At 40.8% G+C, this 22032-nt stretch overlaps 1 protein-coding gene across 23 annotated transcripts in view; it reads right to left on the bottom strand.

Moving 5' to 3' along the window:
- The window catches only part of ptprda (protein tyrosine phosphatase receptor type Da), a 236499-nt gene that overhangs the window by 127592 nt on the left and 86875 nt on the right, over positions 1-22032 (bottom strand). For all 23 annotated transcript variants that reach the window (XM_086058898.1, XM_086058901.1, XM_086058902.1 and 20 more), the window contains exons 6-8: positions 21903-22026; positions 16342-16385; positions 4890-4937 (exon numbers count right to left, since the gene is read on the bottom strand). The gene's annotated coding sequence lies outside the window, so the exon portion shown is untranslated. The remainder of the gene's footprint in view (positions 1-4889; positions 4938-16341; positions 16386-21902; positions 22027-22032) is intronic.

Below are 22032 nucleotides of genomic sequence, written 5' to 3'. Positions count from 1 at the left end.
TGAAGTTCCTATTTATAAGTTTTTCCAACCAACAAAATCCTGATTGTGTCACTCAGACCTACTTTTGTAGCCGGCGGCGAAGCATTTATCATTCATGTGCTTGAAAATGGCAGATTGCGATGATCCATTTTATTTTATTTTATTTAAAAAGCTCTCACAGATTTGCAAAGATTTAACCGAGGTGTGGAGTTGAGTGATGGGCGGCGGCATCCTTCTGGCTATTCAGCAAGGGCTTTAATTTGAATTTTAGAAGATTTCTTCATTGTTCAGCTAATGCAAATGGGGCGGGCGGACGAGAGCTTAATGTTGATGAGGTGCTAATATCTAATATCAAAAGCAGATAAAAGCCTTATTAGCCCCCGTGGTCTGGCTGGAGAAGGAACTCATTACATCGAGGAGATGGAACGCAGATGGATGAATATGACGACTGAAGGGCTTTGTCACACGGCTCGCACGTCCTTAAGCTTTCTGACAGGGTCAACTTAATTTTGGGACTAAAATGCTGAGGGTTTAACCAGTGTAGACAAGCCGACATTGTTTGAGGGATCTAATTCGGACTTTCATAGACGCCAACATCAGGGGGATTACACTGCCTCAAGCCAGAGGCGCTTTGATAATCGCTTGTCATTTTAGGAGTTTGTACGCCCGTCGCAGCTTGGGCGGTTTCTCAAGGTCTTTGGTTCAATCCAATGTTGGCCAGATTAGTCTGCTGCATTCCTTTCCCGCAACTGTTTCTGTTTTGAATGTTTTCCTTTATTCCATGGTGAAGAGACAGAAAATAAGATTTTCAGGGGCAGGTGTTAAATTGCAAAAATACCTGAATGTCTGTATTGTTGATGATATGGTTTTTAATTGGGGAAATAACAAAGAGGTATATAGTGCTAGGTTTGGTGCTATCATTGAATTAAAATAACTGCTTTGCAATATTGCTGTTGGTATAACGCATTATTTCTTACCCTAGTTGGAGGTATTGAACCCCTATGCACACTTACCAAATCCTTATTTATTGAAACATAAAATATGATTTTACTGGTGAACAAATTGAACCGGGAAAGTAGCATTTTCATCTAATCTGGCTCTCTTTACCTTGAAGGGGCAGTGGATACAATGATAACAGCAGAGGCCCCAGAATTGAACCCTGTGGAACACCGTACGTTCCCTTGAGGATGATGATGATGATTAGGGATGGGTACCGAAAACTGCACTTTTTGTTGTATGGACCGATTTGGGTCGGTACTTCCGAGCACTGATTCACGTCAAATCAAACGGTGCCATGTTTCGGTTCTGAAGCACGTCTTTCAAAGTGGAAGAGTTGACGATTTTCCTTGGCGCACTTGAACGCAACATTATACGTGCACCAGCGTACTGACGTCACCCACTCGCACAGGCCTTCACTTCCAAAATGTAGCGAGCATTACAGACCACGTCGGGTATATTCAAAAGATTAATTTGAACCCAATTATTCTCTGTTCGTGTCATGTCCTCTTCCAACTGTCATTTTTTTTTATTTTTGAGTCCAAATTGGGTTCAAACTTTGAGCACAGCTTTACGTTCTTGAAAAACAACTGCACAAGAAACTAAGGTAACATTGTTTATTATTAATTTATATATTTACTGTTGTTCATTGCACATACTTTTGATTCACATTTTGTTTTTGTTTGTAATATTAACTTGTGTTTATTAATTATACTTCAGTAATTGTAAAATGTTAAAACTTTGTTTTTACCATTCCTCTCTGGCTCATTTGAATGAAATTGTATTTTTTATTTGTCAAGTTTTATATATTGAAAGGTAATTGTTGAATTTATTAAAAAATATATTTTACTATTAAACAATGATGAACATTTACTACCACCAAAATGTATAAATAAAATGTAACAAATAAAAAATAAAAAGAGAGAGTACAAAAGTACCTTAAGTTGGTACCGCTGAGTACCGGTTTCAATTTCCAGGTACTGAGTATTGGAACAGTACCGGTTCAAATGTGAAAGGTACCCATCCCTAATGATGATGATGGTGGTGATGATGGTGGTGATGATGATGATGATGATGATGATGATGATGATGATGATGGCCAAGTAGGGCATGTTATCAGGAATCATATGAGTCGGGTGTGTATCTTGACCTCCACCAAACCCCTGAGACTGACTCACTGAACCCCTGGGGTTCAATCAAACCCAGGTGAAGAACCACTGGAAAAATGGCTTATAATCGAGACAATTATTTGGATTACCTAAAATTAGAGGGGTATGGTATTGGTGGGTGGAAAAAATCCAGTGTTAAAACAGAATGTTGTATTCCAGGCAGCTGTTTTTAGTATTTTGCCTTTGCATTACCTGTCTTGACTGTAGTTTAATGGCTTCTGGCAAATGGTGGCAGTATAACAAATGCAAGGCTAGGTGTGAAAGCACAAAGTAAGCATGTCGTTTGCTGATCAATGCGTCGGGCTCAAAAAGAATGAGCTCTGAGCTCACTGATTGAGCGACAACGTCAATAGCAAAAGTGCTCACTTAAAACAAGTGGCCAAACAGCATCGGGATCCAGCCAAGCATCCCATTGATTTCAATTCAAGCCGACGCCAATCCCCACAGTGTTTAGACGTTTAATTCCCTTTATGGCAAAGTCATTACACGGCATGTCATTAAGCCACCCTGGCAATGACGGACTCCGTGTTTAAATACTGGCCAAGATGGCCTCACTGTGACCTTTAGCTTCCCGAAACACACAGTGAAGCGCACTTCCGAAACAAAAAGCAACATTCCTTTTTATGGGGAGCCTTTCCGAACTGTGGTTTATTATGGCTGGAAATTGACATTCATGGTGTGCAGACTCTGTGGACACTGTGACTTCATTAGGAAGAAGCACGCATACTGCACTTTGATGTGCTCCAATGTTGACCAACCATTTGAATCATTAAGCCTCAGAGTCGATTGCCTCGAACCGCACTGTCAGCACTGCTTATCGAAATAGACAATTATCGCCATTACGAGCAAGTGCACTCATTCATTTATGAACCAATGTTGTGATTGCCGTATTCAAAAGTTGGTTAGTTTTCAGTTGTGACGGTAGAAAATTGACAAAAGGATCATGGAGAAGACCCGCGGATCAAAGCTTGATTTGTACTGCATCCCGTTTAGGCAGCAAAAAAAAAAAGTGATTAATTGGCTGCTTCACCAAAATAACATGAATTTTTGATGTCTCTGCGATCTAAACACAAATCCCGCTGTGTCCCACCCTTGAACATAATCGCCAACTTTGATATTTGAAAAACTTGTGCAGATGTTAATCAAAGTCAAGGCTTAATCCGGGTTGCTGATAAGATGCTCTCTCTTTTAACAGGCTCGTTTAAGCATGGGAGGGGGTTGGGGTGGCTCGATCAGGTGAAATGAAGAGGAACTGATTGCTTATGGTGATTATACTGATTACATTTTAAATTTAAAAAACTTTGCCCCCCTCGCAGAACATAATCTTTTGCAGTTACGCAGACAATGACATCACAATCTGAGTAAATGCCAAGGCCCAACGCAATCTCTTGGGGAAACACATTTTGGCCAGCATATCTTAGAAAATGTAGAACCCTCGACTAGTTTCTTTCAGGGTAAAGCGTTTTAAAAGTGCCGCATCAGCATTAATCCGTCAACGTTGAATAAAACAATCATGTCGTGTCGACGCGACCTTCTCTTCTTGGGACTGTGAGCGGAATAAAACATTACGGACGCTTGTTCACTAGCCGGCACATAAATGACATTGGCAAATCGGCGGTGTCGGACATTTGCATGAAATGCAGTGCTGCATTTGCATATCAGGGTGTTGGGGGGGGGGGGGGGGTAGCATAGAAGCCTTATTATAATTGTGTTTTTTCTGAGACAACACAGATCATGACATGTCAGGTATTGTGTTCAGAGCAGACGGCATGAGCTAACAAGCAAGAACTGAAAGAAACAGCAAAAATGCCTTCCTGAATTATACATTTGTTATTATACCTCAAGCCGTCTAGGCCAGTGCTTCACAACCACTGTGCCATGAGAGATCACCAATGCCACTGACAGGCAAAACAATTATATGCTCTTCCACTAGATGGCAGAAGGTACAATCAAGCTGCGTATCCAACTGTTGCAATTCATACAATTATTTCTGCTGACCCTGGGTTCCATCTTTTTTACCGACAAAAACGTCAATTAACGTTAAGGACACGCCAACTATATACCGCCAATAACGTCAGTTGACGTCAACTATGTTTTTTTTCTCAATGGGCAATGCAACATCTTGAGCAACGCTGGTTTGTGAATGGGGTAGTGAAAAACACTCACTAACTATGGCCAGCAGATGGCAGCATTGTTTCTCTTTTCAATGGGCTCCCGGGTTTCAAATTACATGAAAACATGGCGGATCTTAGGAAATAAAACGTTTTCAAAGATGACGTGAATGATCAAAGCGTTTGTCACATTAAATCTAATTCACAGAGCGTCACTAAACAAAAAATATTAGTGTCAAAGTCACACAACAAAATGTATCTTTTCACCCAAAAATTTGTGCTTGATGTCCCCCAAAACTACCTATTTTCAAATTCTGATTACTACAGAACGGAAAAAAGTAGAAACATATTTTTTTTCTAATGAAAGAATGGAATCCAATCTTTCATATGGTATCCACCATGTATAGCGGACAATATTCTGTTTGCCTTGAAAGATGAGTGAAAACGCTCAAAATCGGCTGGCCATGTAGAAAACAGTGGTGATTGTTTTAAAAGTCCACTTACAAAACAAAACAAAACTCTTATGCACTTCTATTTCGGGCCTTCAATCCGACCTCTAATGTTTTAACTACACTCAAAGACTATTTGGCTGTAAAGATAACGCCAGGAAATAGAGTGCATAAAAAAAGCCTACCTTGAGGTGTTCAGTGTGAAAGTCAAGGAACATTCTCTCTCCTGAGACCTGCAACAGGGGAGGGGGAAAGGGTGTCACTCATGATTATAACACAGAGCAATTACAGAGCAGACTTCTTTTCCTCTGACAGTGATTGATCAATGAGGAACTCCCGTAATAAAGACAAGGGCTCGGGGGCTCCCAGGAGCAAATTGGCAAAGGTAATAAGTGGGACTATGGGGTGTCCTAGTTTGCCAAGGCAAACCCAGGGGTGCTTTTAAGTATTTAGGTGCAGACATGGTCTGCAATGGTTTTAAGATGATGCTGTAAAGGGGCAAGTGACTTAAGCAATCCAATTGCTTTCATGTTCCTTTTCTCTCTTCTGTTACCTTGTAAGGACTTCCTCACACTTCTCTCTCGTCAGTGCTTTTGACTCAAAACCATGTGAACTGAAGGGCCACTTCAACTCGAGCCTCATTTTAAAACACCAGCCGTCAAAGAAATCGAGGCCTTCTCACGAGTCACTTGTACTGCCATGACCTTCCAAAAGAAGGGACACATTTCTGTTCCAAGGATGCACGGATTTGAAGGTACTACGGGAGTATTTATGTCCCTCAAGGTCAAATCTACACTAAAGTTACCCATCAGGCTTATTGCTTGACTTTAATTGTTGTTCCAATGTCATTTTTCCAGGTTTTCTAACATTTTTGAGATGTTGAGCATGTCATTTACTTTAGTATTATGTCATGTTCAGCTGAATAGCCGTATAGACGTTCTGTTTTGCCTTTCATGTGGTTGCCATGGAAACCATCAGGAGTGAAGTATACAATTAGATGGTTGCAAGATGATGTGCTCCCAGAAAGTCCCACATTTTGACATTTTTGTTCCTGCCTTCACTTTCTGGAATCATTGTGATCTCCAGGGAGATGTGTCAGTGTTGATCCTGAGCAATAATACAGCTTATTTAGCCTTCCCGGCTGCCTATGACCTTTTTTTCCCCCCCACCCACCCCATTCTAGTGTCCCCTCCCCTCGACAGCATTTCTCTATAATGGCGAGTGGCTGTGGCCGGGGTGAAGTTAATGATTTGATGTTAACTGCGAGATGGGTCCTTGGGAGCGTCAACAGTTGAAAAGAGCGAGCGTTTTGGCTGGCGGCCTTGCTTGCTTCAGCACTTTGAGGCGCAGGCTTTAAGCGTTCACCCTTTTCTTTCCCCCGGAATTAGCCCACAGGAGGGAGGCTTGAAGAAGGGGAGGGAATTGCACAGCCATTCATCACATTAATGAGTCGTGTCACTTTATTTACAAAAAAAAAGGGGGCTATTTTCCCCCCTTTGGAAGTTATTCACAATCACGATGCTGCGTTCTGATAATGTTGGCTGGAGTTAATTGAAAAAGGCAATACAGGAACTAATCTACAGAGGTGCAGGTAGCCAGCTGTGTCTGGCTGATTGCAACGGCGCGCTGGTTGGCTTCGGGTGCATTGTGACACAGAAGGAGCACGTTGGGTTGGATTTTGGGGATGGAGAGACTCGGAGAGGCGGGCTCCAATCATTAGCACATGGGCGAGCTTTAAAGGCCAGAGGCTACTTGTTTGTTACACCTGCGGTCCCTCGCAACCAGCTGTGCCTGATGTGGGCTGGATGACTTAGTCTCTGAGTCCACCCAATGGAGCCCCCCAAATGTTTCATGACAACAGAGTAATACATTTTTCTTTGATTTGAATTCTTTTTGTTATAGTTATAATTAGAGTTGTTAAGATCGGGGACAATCACGTAATTTTTTTTATCAGTATCGGTTGAAAACAATCGGAATTTGGAATGTGCTTGATTTCTAAACTCAAGAATAAAGTATTTTATTTACTTGATGTGGTATGCATTTACTCTAAACTAATACTGTCACTATAGAATATTTTTAGAATTGATTAATCGACTAATCAGATTCATTTTAATTTTGCATTAAAGTGTATTACAAAAGTGTTTTTTTACTTGATTATTGTTTATTAAGCAGTGATTGGTGGTTAATTTGTATTTCATATTTGTATAGAAATTAGAAAAAGGGGGGGGGAGTGATGTTGCACTACATGTTACTCCGTTATTCCAAAGTAAAAACATGTTTGTAAATGTCTTATTTTGATTAAACACAGATGATAATCAGTTTTCTTTCATGAAAGACTACAGAAATCAGTGAACAATTACTGTTGATATGCTAAAATCAGAGGATTTGGACAATTTTAAGTTAAAAAATGATTATTAAAATAGTTGTTCATTAATTTGATAATCGATTACTCGATGAATTTTGACAGCTGTAAACACTGGTTTAAAAAAAATGCGGTGCAAAAATGATTGTAGTGCAAAAAAACAACATAGTTTTCCTTCCCACCACCACCACCTCTGAGGATTCCAAATGTGTGATCTGATTTAAGGCACGATAGACTGATGAATCACAGAATAGGATGAGTCACTATTTATTTACCCCGTCTAATTGGAAATGTCCGTCACGGGGCAGCAAAGCGCATCCTCTCCCAAGCCATTATCCCGCCGCCTTGATCCCTCGCAGGTATTTCACGGTGAGTGATGTAGCGTGTGTCAAATGGAGAGCTTTTTGAATGGATTTTTTTTTTTTTTTGTATACGAATGCTGGGGAGCCCGAAAGCTGCAGAGGGCGGCAGGTTAATCATTGTTTTATACGATGTTTGTTCCCTCACTTGCATTAAATTCATCTGCTTTCAGGCTGATGTTTGACACGGCCCTCGGCGACATTATGATTATGCTGTCAGCCGCTTGGCTTCAAAGTGTCGTGATTAGCAGAGCTCGCTCAACAGAAGCTGTCGCTTCCTTTGAGCCGGCCCTCGGGCTTAACTCCTAATGGCTCCCCAGGGTGCTGTCATTAGGTTGTACCTCGTCGTCTTGAAGCGAACGTTCACAGGCTGTCTTGACAAATACAGAATGCAGGTCCTGCCTCCCTCTATTGCGGGGTGTGCCAATTTGAGAGCAGTTTCGGTTACCATGACAAATAAAAGATGGAGCTCACTAAGCGGAAGCTCTATTCCACTGTATGTAACTTAGTAACTCTCGGAAAGGTCCACAAACGTCCGCGCAAAGTTGACGTCAACCGCTTTGCAATGTGTCACGCTTTCCCGGTTTGAATATTTTCACATCCAGAGAGAGCAAGTGAGAATGTGAGAGCATTTCACGCGTTGCTCAAGGTCCTTTTGGATACTCCCCATCCCACATCTCCCTGCACAATTAATTTTATCTTTGGGGTATTATCAAGAGGGAGCCTGGCAAAGCGGCATGACAGAAAAACGGTCCAGAACCCCGAGGCTCAGGGTGGGGGATTAATCTGTTTGACAAGATCTCTCACAAATGATTTTGCCTTGGCTTTGCTTCCGTTAGATGTTTGCCACTCGCCGGCGTGTCTGAGGGGGCGGAGAAAAAGCACGGACACACAACGAGCGAGCGAAATTTAACGGTGACAGCCCGTTAATGAAAATATTCCTCTGACTTAACCTTGTGAGCATTAGCATTGTGCTAGCCCACCATACGGTCCGTAATCATTAATCGCCGTATCATTTCCTGCTAAATCTAAAACCGGTTAGCCTCATCCCGCTGGTTTGCACCATTATTGACACCCAGCAGACGTTTGACGCATTATCCGGCACGTGGAGAATTAATCAAAGTAATGATTGAATCATTTCCTCAAGCGCAATTCATTAAACATGCCAATGAACTCATCTTGAGCAGCTGTCCTTGCCTCACCGCTTAATCACTGGCGAGAATTAGCGCGCGGCGGATGCCGAGCACGTACGTTAATCTCCGGAAAGTGCATTGTTTACAAACAGTAATTAATACTGCGCCGTGTTTTTGCGCGATCAGTGACTGGAGTGTACTTGTGGGACTAGCGGGGAGAGTTGGGTCGCTTCCGCCGCTCTGTCCATGGCTTGTTAACAACCGAGACGGAGTGCTGACATTAAAGCGCCCGTGGTTTCTGTGGTTTATGGCTGTCCAAACAGGCTGGTAGGAAAGAACTGCGGGAGAAATCGAGCTAATTCACGGTGAGCACAGTCTAAAAATGCATGAGACGGTGAAATAACTAGAGACGGCAAAAGTACTCATATTCAGTATTTAAGTAGGGTGCCAGCGATACTTGCATTAAAAAGTACTGATTTAACTCCTTACATATAAAAAGTACACTCTGAAATAAAATTTATAATTCACTCCGTGCCACTAGAATCCAAATGTTTACTGCCACCAGCAAAAATATTGAAATTAAGTCCGATTATCAACAGGTATTGAAGTTATACCGAAATATAAGTAAATAAATAAATAAATATTAACATGAGAATAAGTAAAGTATTTTGCCATAAAATACACACTCAGTCTTATTTTATTGTCTTATAATTGGCATGTCACAAAAACTGGCATCTAGCATCCCAACTCTTTGAGTTCATCATAAAAAAATGGGAGCCAAAAACCAAAGTGTTGCATTTATAGGTTTGTTGAGTATATTATATTATATATATAGAACTCCCCAAGATCTCAATCAATCAAACTAAATATGAACACTATTTGACTTCACGTCTCTTTTTTTGTTGTTGTTGTTGAGAAGGCTTAACACTTTTGCTTGTGGTGTGAATGATCCGAGGTCTTCAGCCAAGGTGAACGTGCCCATTGTGGCTTTTCCACAATGGGCTAATTCAGGGTGTCGCACACATGGCGCTCGCGGTCCATGAAGCCTGACATAGGAGGCATGTATTTTGGGTGACATCTGTCACTAGGCAACAGAGGACGTTATAGCATTAATATAACAGTAATTACAGATCTGAATAAGCGGTTCCTCTATCATTAGATTGAGAGGGGGGAAACGAGTCTGCATTTAAAAAAGGGGGATATTAGCATATTCATAATGGCTTTAATAGCTTGCACAAGGGTTTTTATATTTCAACTTTTTCCATTTGTCGTACAGTGAGATACGAATTGAATTTGTTCGGTGACTATGCTAGTAACTCAAAACACTTGTATCTCAAATAATGTTTTCCTATTTTCCTTTTTCGATGAATTGTACACAATTTGTCAAAGTGCTGCTTATTGTGAAGTGTGTCGAGTTCACTGCCAACATACAGCGGTCATATCTGTAGTCTGCACTCATAAGACAAGTCAAGTCAAGTTTATTTATATAGACCTGAATCACACAAGAGTCTCAAAGGGCTTCACATGCCCACAGTTGACAAATATCAACGACATCTCCTGATCGAACCACAAGAGGGTAAGGAAAATCTGAATTTGTGCCGTTTTCGGATGTGGATACGGAGACCACACTAATCCATTATTTACACAACTAAAAACTTTCAAATTTAATGAATTGATGGTGTTTAACAGCCCATCGTGATATTTTACCCGTCAATATACAAATAAAATAAAAATAAAAAAGGGGGGGAAGACATGTTTTTCCAAACGTAAATATAGAACAAAACAAAAAGACCGATGTATTTCAACTCATGGTGTCAGTTTGTAGAACAATGTGGATTGTAAAACAAAATCTTCTCAGTCTATCTGTATTTTAAAAAAATTATAAAAGCACAATTACTGGAAACAAATAAATAAATATATATATATATATATATATATATATATATATATATAGCACAAGGACATGCTGTTGAATTATTTTATAGAATTGTTACATTGAAAACGTATTGATCGCTCGCTGTCATTCATTTAGTGTTGATTATTTTTTTGTGTTGATCAGGGGCAGATATAAGTTTTACTTCCCTCTGTTCCCCTTTCATTTCTTTTTTTTTTTTTTTTTAAGTGAAATCAAATTTGAAATGTGAAAATGTTGGTGTTATAAGACACAATCTCTGATCAAAATGCACAACAAATGCCACTAGGTGTCACAGGATTGTTGCAATACTGGTTTGGTACTCAAATTGTCAGGTGCAGATGTCATAAGTTTTTCGCCTTTTGAGTATAATTGGCAGCAAAGTGAGCCCCATTCACTCGAGTGTTACCCAAATCCATTTGAGTCGCTTTTAATGAGATTTTTAAAGGTCCACTCCAAGTGTTCAAAGCGGTTCATGCACCTTTCAGCTCACGTATTACAATAACACTCGCTCGCCGCAAAATGTCTTCCACCTCTGATCGTTCGGTCCGCTATTCGGAGGAGCTCAATGTATTTTGAGAACAGAAAAGAGCTCGGTTAAAAGGTTAATATCCGGCAGGCAGAACAATTCTATGCTATTGCATCGGCGCGTTCTTTTTCCTTTTCCTTTGGTACTGGCGATCATTTGTGTGCACACCTGCACACAGTCATGGTGCCGTCTCGCTCGCTCCCCTCCCCTCCCCTCAGTGTACAAGCGGCGGCAGAGTCATCCATCCAGACCCGCAGACCATGAAATTAGGTTAAGACGTAAGGCTGTGAATGACACAGGTGCGGATACAAATGAGAACATCCGAATGAAAAAGCACAGCTCCGAGACAGCTGATTTGCCCCTCGGAATTACATTTCACAGCTTATCGTCATTTTATTAAGCCCGCTTTTTCCTGTTGTTTATTAGGAGTCAGGTTTTAGCTCAAAATCCAATTGGGGAAGCATACGTCCCTGATGCTTCTCTGTCCTCATGTGTTTCATTTTGTAATCAAATTAAATATGTCGTCGTCTGTCTGCCTGATTTTTGATTGTCTTTGGTTACCTTTTAAGTCTGGACAGAAATGTTAACGTCGGTGACAAATCATGCTTGCTGAGGGAGTGCCACAAGGCTCCATATTAGGTCCACTCTCTATCAAGCTTCTGTATATACATACACATTAATATATAAATACTGTATACATACCCAGGTACATTCAAATACATATATATATACACATATAAAACAATTTGTATTTTTTAAATTTTATTTATAGAGTATGTATACATAACAAATTTAGCTTTTCATTGATTTTAATAATCATTTCACACTTTTTTTTTTATTCTGTTTCCCCCCATTTTTTATTGTTGTTTTTCATGTATATTGAATTGTTTCATTCAATTACTTATTACTCGTCATGTTAGTCACTGAGGAAGCTTTCCAAAGAGTACATCTTTCCACTCCAATAGATAATTAGCCTTGTTTCAATTTATTGCAAGCATCAGATTAGAATGTGCAAGTTTCTTTCAGCTTATCTTGTCTTGTTTAATTGGTTTGTCCCACTGAATGGACTTGAATTTTTCAGTTCAGCTTTTTTGCATGCATGCATGCACACACAGGGGTTGTTGTTTCTGACATGTGTTTGTTATTTGTAAGGGCTAGCTCCTATCGTCTGAGCAGACCATCGCTATTATTACAGCAGGTGATGCAACAGCAGCCGTTGTTTTGTCCGCCTATCTTGTCGGCTCTGTTTGTTCCAGACGCTCATGCTCACCGCACTTCACCCGCGTTTAACAGCTGTTATTATGTGTCTGCCAAAACGCAATAGATTTCTTTTTGTTTTTTTTTGAAAGTGTTCCTATTTTCCCTTGACTTGACGTCTAGACACTCTTTGGCCACTTACTTTGACTGTAATGCACGAAAGGGAGAAAAAATGCGTGGTTGCCGGCTGTCTTTTACAGTTGTTTACCGCGCAGAGCGCCAGCCGCAGTGCTTTGTACTGGCTCGAGGAAAATGGACATTTTGGACATTTCCCAGCAGGAATGCTAGCAGTGTTCATTCATGCTTTGACGTGTGACGAGTATCTGCAGTCCACTTTCACTTGACCATTTATGCTTCCATTGTATATGAATTGAAAAATCCAAAGAGTTACTTGACTGATTGACGGTTTATTATACGTTTGGTTGCACGTTTTCCCTTTATGATGGTTCTTACGGGTACATTTCGATCTCAGATTGAGTGGCACTCGCCAACAAACCTATCTTGGCTGTGCTTTGATAGACTATGCTAAGCCACCTTGCTCTTGCAAAAAAAGGTCCAAATAATAACCACCATTACCTAAATATGAATTATGCATTATAACAGTCCTTTAATAAATGAGTCAGGTTTCTATTTTTGCTTCTTGAAAAGACCACAGTAAGTGTCCCCCAACCCATGTCCATATAAGATTCATATTAGACCCAGCAGGCATTTGAATATGACCAATATTGTCCATATTGTGCACTTCATTGGCTGAACAGTTTCATATCCGGTGGGTGCAGGGAATCATACCGCTCGCCTTTCAACTTTATGCAAAGCGTCCATCTATTTTGCTTCAGCGAGCGCTCATTGGCGCCAGCTATGGCAAAAATCAAATGTATATACACACACACACACACACACACACACACACACACACACACACACACACACACACACACACACACACCCCACACACACACACACACACACACACACACACACACACACACACACACACACACACACACACACACACACACACACACACACACACACACACACACTCGCATGGAAAGCCACCTCGCCTGTAGTGCACTCTGGGAAAAAGAGCACTGATCTGCCAAAGTGAGCAACCGTTTCACAGGCAGCATCTTTGTATACAATTGCCTTTTAATCAGGTGGCTGTCGGACCCACTTCCCGTTCTTTGTATATATTAATGATGGTGTTACTGTTTTGGCGAGTCGGCCTCTCTCCCTTCCTCGGCCAAGGACACACGCACACAGACGTAAAAATCGCTGTCCGTTATTCAGTCTGAAATCACCAACTGTTGAATTCCCAACAGTTTTGGCCTTGCCAGCGTGCCATGTGTCCACAAGATCTAACGCTGTGTGCCTAACAGATGCTTTGAGTATTTGCGGCATTCGTGGCCAACATGGAACATATGAACAGTTCCCTTTAATAGTGCAGTGGATTCTCAACTTGTGGTTGAGACACTGGCTAAGTTCAATTCTGTTACGCAATTATACATTTGCATTTAATCTTTAAGAGATACTTAGTTTTTTCAAAATAGCCAACTGGGCACTCGCTGCCAGCAGCAAGCAGCTAACACCAGAGTGATTGAATATGATTTGAGGATGGCGTTGTGTTGATGTTGCTAGCAATTATGCGATGGCAATAACAAACGAAAATGTCAAGAACACAAGTCAAGCTAGCCGTCACGCCACCACGCACTACGAGGGCCAAATTCAAAATAAAAGACTACTAAGGCTATTTCATTGACATCAATCATTGGCATCAATGTACTATTTTAGCACTTTAAGATTTCTTTTGAAATGTAAAGTGCATTACAAATTAAATGTATTATTATTATTTATTTTTTTTCCTTTTTTTTCTTTTAAGAGCTCAGTATTGTTCATTCGGAAATGTCATCATCATTGCTCTTTTTTTTTTTTCTTTTTTTTTAAATATATATATATATATATATATACATATATATATATATATATACATACATACATACATATATTTTTTTTTTGTGTGTGTGGGTGAGTATGTGTATGTGCGTGTGTGCGTGCGTGCGTGCGTGCGTGTGTGTATTTGTTAGCTCACCAGAAAACCTATTGGAAAAAAATCTCATACCGTTCACCTAAATCGAACACCAGGAGACCCGAGGGGACCGAAGAAAACCAAGGAAGGTGAAATCCAGCACCGACCAGACACCCCCCACCAGAACTCCTCCCCAGCCCAAGAAACATCCAGACCCCAACAAATCCAAAAAACATAAAATCAGGGAGGCCTCAAGAGACCAACGGAGAACAAATTAAATGTATTATTATTATTATTATTATTATTGGCGGCACGGTGGCTGACTAGTTAGCACGTCCGCCTCCAAGTGCAGAGGACGTGAGATCGAGTCCGGGCTTCGGCCTTCCTGGGTGGAGTTTGCATGTTCGCCCCGTGCTTGCGTGGGTTTTCTCCGGGTACTCCGGTTTCCTCCCACATTCCAAAGACATGCATGGCAGGTTAATTGAAGACTCCAAATTGTCCAAAGGTGTGAATGTGAGCGTGGATGGTTGTTCGTCTCTGTGTGCCCTGGATTGGCTGGCAACCAGTTCAGGGTGTACCCCGCCTACTGCCCGAAGCCAGCGGGGATAGGCTCCAGCGCTTCTCGCGACCCTTGTGAGGACAAGCGGTTAAGAAAAAAATGGATGGGTGGACTATTATTATTATTATTTTGTAAACCTTTGCAGAAAAAGAGACTATGTGTAGCCTGAACCATGATCCATATGGATCAAAGATGATCTGGTGCACCACTGGCTGATATAAGCATCAGCCGCACTCTTATGGCCGATTCAAAATTTTAATTTAAAATAATTGAAAATTGCCATTCTTTTCATGCAATTTTAAGGAAAAATGCTATATTGGGATATTCAGATCTTTCTTAAACTCATTCACTCCCAGCCATTTTCACTGAAGCAACTCCCTTCACTCCGGCTGTTTTACTGGATTTTGACTGATTTTGGAAGGCCCACAGAATATTGTGTCTATTGCTATAAAAACAAGGAACCTACCAAAAGAAAGATTATAGTCTCTTCTTTCATCAGGAAAAAAATTATATTTGTATGTTTCTGTTTTGCAGCAATTTGCATTAGAATATAGATAAGTTGCATCAATATTCACATTCCTGGTGAAAACACTGGCAAAAAGAGCTTATTGTTGATGGCTGATCTCTTCTACTCGGCTGATCTCTTATACTCCGCTACCACCTGTTGGCCGTTTTTTTTTAAACAACCATTGCTTTAAGCTACCTCTTCATGTGAGACGCTACATCCAAGCATTATGTATGTTCTTGCATTAAAAAAACAAAAACAAAGAATGTGTAAACTCGTTTTTGGGAGGGAAGAACAAAGTATTTAGAAACGTTTTTACACATTTTGGGATTTGAATGTGATCTATTACTGTTGTTTTTTGTGTGTGTGTGTAAATGTTATATATCAACACAAGTACTAATGGTAGCGGTAGAGTTTATATGAAGATTCAGCTTTTCTTCTTTAAATCTCCAAATCATATCGTATTGGTTAAATTGACCAATTCAGGTGACATTTTATTTTTTTCCCAGGGACTTGACCTAATTTTATGGAGACAATCAAACATAGTATGTTATCAGTATCTGAAGGTTTGTGCCTAACGTCCTCCTGGTGGAAGCAGCTCGCCGCCCATCTTTCGAGCTGTTCGCCAGCATCATCCGTCACGTGTTCTCCAATGCGTTTCTCCCGCTCGATCTCCGCTCTCATAGACCGTCCCGCCTATTTTGCCGACGCCGCTGCTCCATGACAGTCTCATCACACTCTATCAATCAGGCTCGCCAGGCCCCGCGCAGTCCCAGTCTGGTCCCATCAGTGCCAGTCAGTCTCCCGCTCCCTCTCAGTCACTTTGCCAGATGTCGTCTAAACCCCCCACACCCCTCACTCCCCGCCCGAGTTGTAGTCCAGACTCGACTCGCTTGATTTGATATCACTTGACATTTTTCACTTGGCCCCTTCACGTGGAAGCCTTAAAAAAGGAGGTGATGCGCGGCATGAAATTGAAGCGAAGGCGTCCTTACCTGCCGCAGGCCTCATGTCGTCGCGGACGTCTCAGGGAAGAGAACTGCGTAAACAAGAGAGACAGACGGGGAAGAGCATGGAGATGAATGGCTTCATCAACGCGTGGAGTTACCTGCGCGAATCTCTTTCTGTTTTTACACACAAGCGACACAATGGTAGAAGTCTCCTCTCCTAGCAGTTAGACTTTTATGGACTTGCTTTGGGTGATTACATTTTTCCCCCCCTCGGGCCATTTTCTCGACTCATCTTGTAGTAAGTGATTAGTAGAGACTCCAAGCAAAAACGGACAAATTTACTGTGGGTGCAAGAGCATTGATTGAATACAGTATAAACATGTTGTTTTTGTTTTAATCCACACTGAGTGAGTTTTAATTTGGCTCCACTATTGTACAAAATGTTTTTGTTTTAAACAGCAGCGTCAAATGAGACAATTACGAACGTGGTAATTTTAGTTTTCCCGGGCCAAAGTGTTAATTCCGAGTCAATTTTCTCAGTGAATGTCATCTGCAGATGGAAAAGTCGCATAGAAAGAAGAAACGCATGCACGCTGAATATTAAGTCTCTAGTTTAGAGACTACCAGACAAGGAGGCATGAGGCAATTTTTTTCTTTACGCTTTTTTTTTGACTGCTTCTACCACTTTATGACTAATACTTCCTTCATTGACACTAGGGCTGCTACAAACGGATATACAGCATAACATACGATATTACATAAGGGATATTTTAGATAAATCTCAAAGTCTAAGTAACGTCAGAACCACAGTAGCAATTTTGCCGGCTAAAACAGCACATTTGAGTAAGCCTGGTTTGTTAATAAGTCATCAGTGGGAACTGCCACTGTGCCGTGTGCAGTAATTTTTGTCTATTTAACTACTTTTGAAAATTAAAGTTTTCACAGCTGTCGCCAGAAGATGTGCGTTAGCGGCTGAATGCTAGCCGCTAACACTGGAGCCGCCGCTAAATACTGGCAACGGGTGCCATATTATACAAATGTCAGCGTGAAGGTTACAATACGATAATTATCACGATATTCTTAAAAAAGGTCAGAATATTGTAAAAAAAAAAAAAGACCAAAAAAAGAGCTCATACTAATAAAAAAACACATTGTGGACATTTTGCAGACATACATATAAACAATGTACAATCTCTAATAACACTTAATGTTGAGGCACTTACTTGCCAATGCACGCACACATTGACTCGGTTCACAAGTATATCACGTTCCCCTTCATCTGACCATTAGCGTGGATTTTAAACATAGATGGGCCAAAACATGCCTTGTGAAAATTAAACCGCACTAAAAAACTAGCCACCAGAGGGTGCTAGAACTGCATTTTTTTTTTTTAACAGATGTGATGCTTTTAAGATTGTGACATGACGACGACGATATTGTGGAAGTTTTAAAATCACAATATCGCTGTTATCGTTACATCCCTACTGAGCATGTGCGTCACAGACAGGCATACAGCCAGTGGGACGAAGCGGGAAATGAGGCAGTTTGGAGAGAAAACCAAGGCGTCGAGCAATTATATTTAAAAAAACAAAGCGTCGACTCTTTAAATTAATTGTTGGCGATTTTGATCGTCGATATAGTCGTGACGAGTCGACAAATTCTTATTTAGACAATGCTGAGAGTAAAAAAAAAAAATGCAAATACTGAATAGGAATTTTCCGCAAATAGCGCGGGGTTGGTTCAAAAACAAATAGTTGAATTTGTGAATAGCGAAGCGTAAATATGCGAGGATTACTGTATTGCACCGTTGGCCCTCAGTCTGCAGCAGCCATATTTCATTACATAGCAATGAAGCTTAGGAGGCAATCAAGCATATTTAGCTGTCCTCGTCTCACACACACGCACACATGCACACACACGCACACACCCCTCCGCCCCCTCCCAAAGCAATTATTACTCCCCATTTTTTTTACTGTGCCTCGCCATGGGGAAAATGAAGCGCGGTACTTATCAGTTCAATGCATACACAAGTGACTGGGACGGAAGGGCGAGGAGGAGGCACGCGCGGCGCGGCACGCTCGCCGTCGCCATTTGGGGCGCGGGCACCGGCCGCCATTAGCTGCGCGCCGTCAGCACATTTAGGGGCAGCCGGCGGCGGCGGGAGATACAGAGATAACCGTAAACATGTCACCAAAAATGCATTGTTATTTGCATTCATAGTGGGAAGAGGCAAATTGATGCGGGGTCAGACAGAGAAGGTGAGGGTTTATGACCTGTGTATAGCGCCGCTGTCGTCAGCGCTGATCTATCGGGCCGGCCAGCCTTGTCGGGCTTTCCGCCTGATTATATTATCATGGCTGACAATCAATGCGAGAGAACGATTGCACCCGTGAAGGGGAAAGCCAACAGTGGAGGCCCTTGGTCTGCAATAGACGACAACAAGCAATATGGTCGCAGTGCGGAACATCTGAAGGCTAAAAGCACTTTTCTTTCCCAAGTGATAGTCACATATCACGTTTTTTTTTTCTACTAACGCGCACAGTAACGCTTTCTTATGATTATTATTATTAATAAACTGGGCTCGGAGCCTCCTGCTGATGGCTGCCATTTCTTATCACTCCGCCTCAAGAAAGCACTTTTGGAGGCAGCGAAAATGGAAGGCGTCGGTGTTCAAATTACTTAAGCTGCCTACGAAGGGTCTTTACAGATATGTGGAAAATAGAAAAGTGCGGAAAAGTTCATCTTTCTAAATGCACATATTTGCACATTCGCCCCACTGCTACTGCCTCTGCCAACCTTAGCTTGATCAACTAACATGCTCCGTCTTTTTGTTTTGTACAATGGCGGGCACAATGAAAGACGGGGAGGGCGGGGAAACGGCGGGTGACAAAAGCACAGCAGGGGAGGAAGACGCGAGGGGGACGCGAGGGGGTTAGAAAAGACAAGTGCCGAGCCACGAGACACTTGTGCTTCCACTCGCCTGCTCCCAACTGTTCCCGGTGTAGCAGACATGGGCCACAGCACCGACAGATGGCAAGGAGGTGTGTGTGTGTGTGTGAGATGAGGAAAACGCTGCAGATATGTTAACGCCACATTGAAATAGATTGTGTACTTTATTAGAGCATCAATGAAAAGTTAATTTCAGAGGCAAAGGTACAGCTGGCCGATTCGCTGCTGCTAGACTGCCATCTGGTGGAAGCGTTAGGAATTATATCCACAGCAAAGGGAGGGGGAAAATGCAATGAAAGATCACACTGAGTGCTGCTTCTTATGTTTGGCTTGCCCATGAGGCTAATTAAGAGTACTGAAGTGCAGGCGTGTGTATCTCAGCTGAATATGTGGCATGTAAATGGTTGTTTAAATGGTGACTATATGGTGTTATTAATAGTGATGTTTGATACCACTTTTTTTTTACCACCGATAACAGTACAAATACTCAAATCCTACCAACTACCGGTATAACTAGTACTTTTGATACTCTAAATGTCCTCCCTCAAAAACAATGAGAGATTATTTTAAAGAAAGACCACTATATACGACAATATAGCATTTTTCTTAATTAAAGAGAAATTTTCTCTTAATAAAATACACATGCTGTATAGAACATACAATAAGATGACTTTAAATACATAAATCAATCAAATGAAACAAGTAATCCAGTAGGTAGAAAATGTCCCAATCAGAAAATTTGGTTGCACAACTTCTTTCAGCTGACACTGGTATCGGCCACCGTTGTGAGTACCCAATACCTTGAAATAAGGCTGATATCTGCCAAATTTCCGATACATGATATGTTGCTATTAAATTCCGTAGGATTTATTGCAACAACAAAAAAATACAAATAATAAAAAAATAAAGCTTTATAGAGTAGAAAGCAACAGCAACATAAAAATAAAAAAAAAGTCAAGTTGCTTTTCAAAACAATCATATTTTACAATAAATTGTAATGATTTAATCATATATATTTAAATAATTAATTTAAATGTATTTTATTTTTTACTTAGTTATACTTAAAACAGCATTTTTATATTTAAGAAAGTGAATTTGACTTGATTTTTTTCCAATCTTTTAGCATTTATGTGGCAAAACAAATGCATTTTTGCGCCATTGACAATGGTGTAATTTAATTACCCTTTCAATCTAAATTTCATGTATGTTTAAGGACAAGACATTTTAAAATGCAGCGTTACATATACTGTCGAGGAGGGCTTCATGAGCAAAGGGCGCCATCTTGTGGCTATCTTGATTTAATGTCCATCTATGTGCAGGCTGCGTGGGAGGTGGAGTAGGGTGGGGGCTAGTTTCATCACTTGCAGAGAGAGCAGCATTTCCTGTCATGTGACCAGCCTCTTCATGGCTTACACACACACACCTCAGTACTCTCAATGCTCACCTGCCAGTAGTTTCCATTCATATGAGCTTTTATTAGCTCCATTGTGCATTGGGGTGGCGAATAACAAGTTGCAACCGAGCGTTGACACCACGCTCTGCTGATTTAGATGATTGTTTTATGCAAATGAGATTAATCGGGGCAGGGGAGGGAGATCATTAGATGAAGTAGACCTACATCCCAATCCAGTGGGGTCCAATGCGAGACATGTTCATTTGACAACCGACTGGTGAATAGTGACAACACATTGGATTTGGATGTGTTGTGTCCAATATGTTGAAATCAGGACTAGTATGCAGCATTTTCAGTGTTCAAAACTATAATAAATTGTATTAATAACGGATCAAAAACAATATATAAAAACAATCAAACAAAATGCAGTAATACTCGAGATTAGCATATTAAATAAGAATATTTGATTGCATTATTCAGTATTTTTGTAATTGTATTTGATCTTATTAATTACTTCACTGTGTATTGTTTTTATTTTAAATATTGCAATATTTTTGTTTTATTGAAATAACACAATTTATATGAATATGTTTGAATGACTTTTTGAAAACTCAACAAGGAAAAGGCAGAAATTGTAGTTTAGATTTAAAATGTGCGCTTTCAACAATATAAAAAACAAAACAAACAAAAAACGCAAAGTTGTAATATTTTAAAGGAATACTTGACTCATTGAGCCATTTTCAGCAGTAAGAAGATATTTTGTCTATAGATGACATCACCTGTGCTCAAGAAAAACAGGTAACGACTAATCATGGCTCAGTTTGCGGACCAAACCCAGAAAACAGCTGAGCCGTGATTGGTCGTTACCTATTTGCTCAGCATGTCATCTTCAGTCGACAGCAAGTGGCAAAATGTGGTTTTAAAGGTATCAAATCGTACATGAAAAATAATGAAGTTATCAAATTCTGGACAAAATATGAACTTTTTACTGCTGAAAAGGGCTTAATAACTCAAGTAGGCCTATCCCTTTAATTTGTATGTACACACTCATATTTCTATCCTCAACTTTTTTCTCCCAGCAAGAAAGATCGGCGCACTGACAAATAAAATGATGTGCATGCTTTGACATTCTTCATTGATCGCAACAATCTCTTCGGAAGGTTGTAAGCTTGCAGTCCTACTATCAACTGCACAGTGACTGAGATCTTTTTGTAATTATTTGACTCAAGAGCTGACGTGGACTTAATAAAGTGGGCCTACTTACCGTAAAACGAGGCTGGGGTCACTCAGGTGCCAACATGCTGTCCCGATGCCGCGGGTGAACCTCGCCGACCCACCGGTGGAACCAAAAGGGGAGGCGCTGAACCAAGATAATGGCAACAAGCGCGCTGATT

This window comes from Leptonotus elevatus, chromosome 17 (assembly GCF_054856555.1).
Source record: "Leptonotus elevatus isolate MCC_2025b chromosome 17, RoL_Lele_1.0, whole genome shotgun sequence".
Taxonomy (NCBI): Eukaryota; Metazoa; Chordata; class Actinopteri; order Syngnathiformes; family Syngnathidae; genus Leptonotus; species Leptonotus elevatus.
Note: the sequence above shows the minus strand (reverse complement) of the source record. Positions and strands in the feature narration are given on the sequence as shown.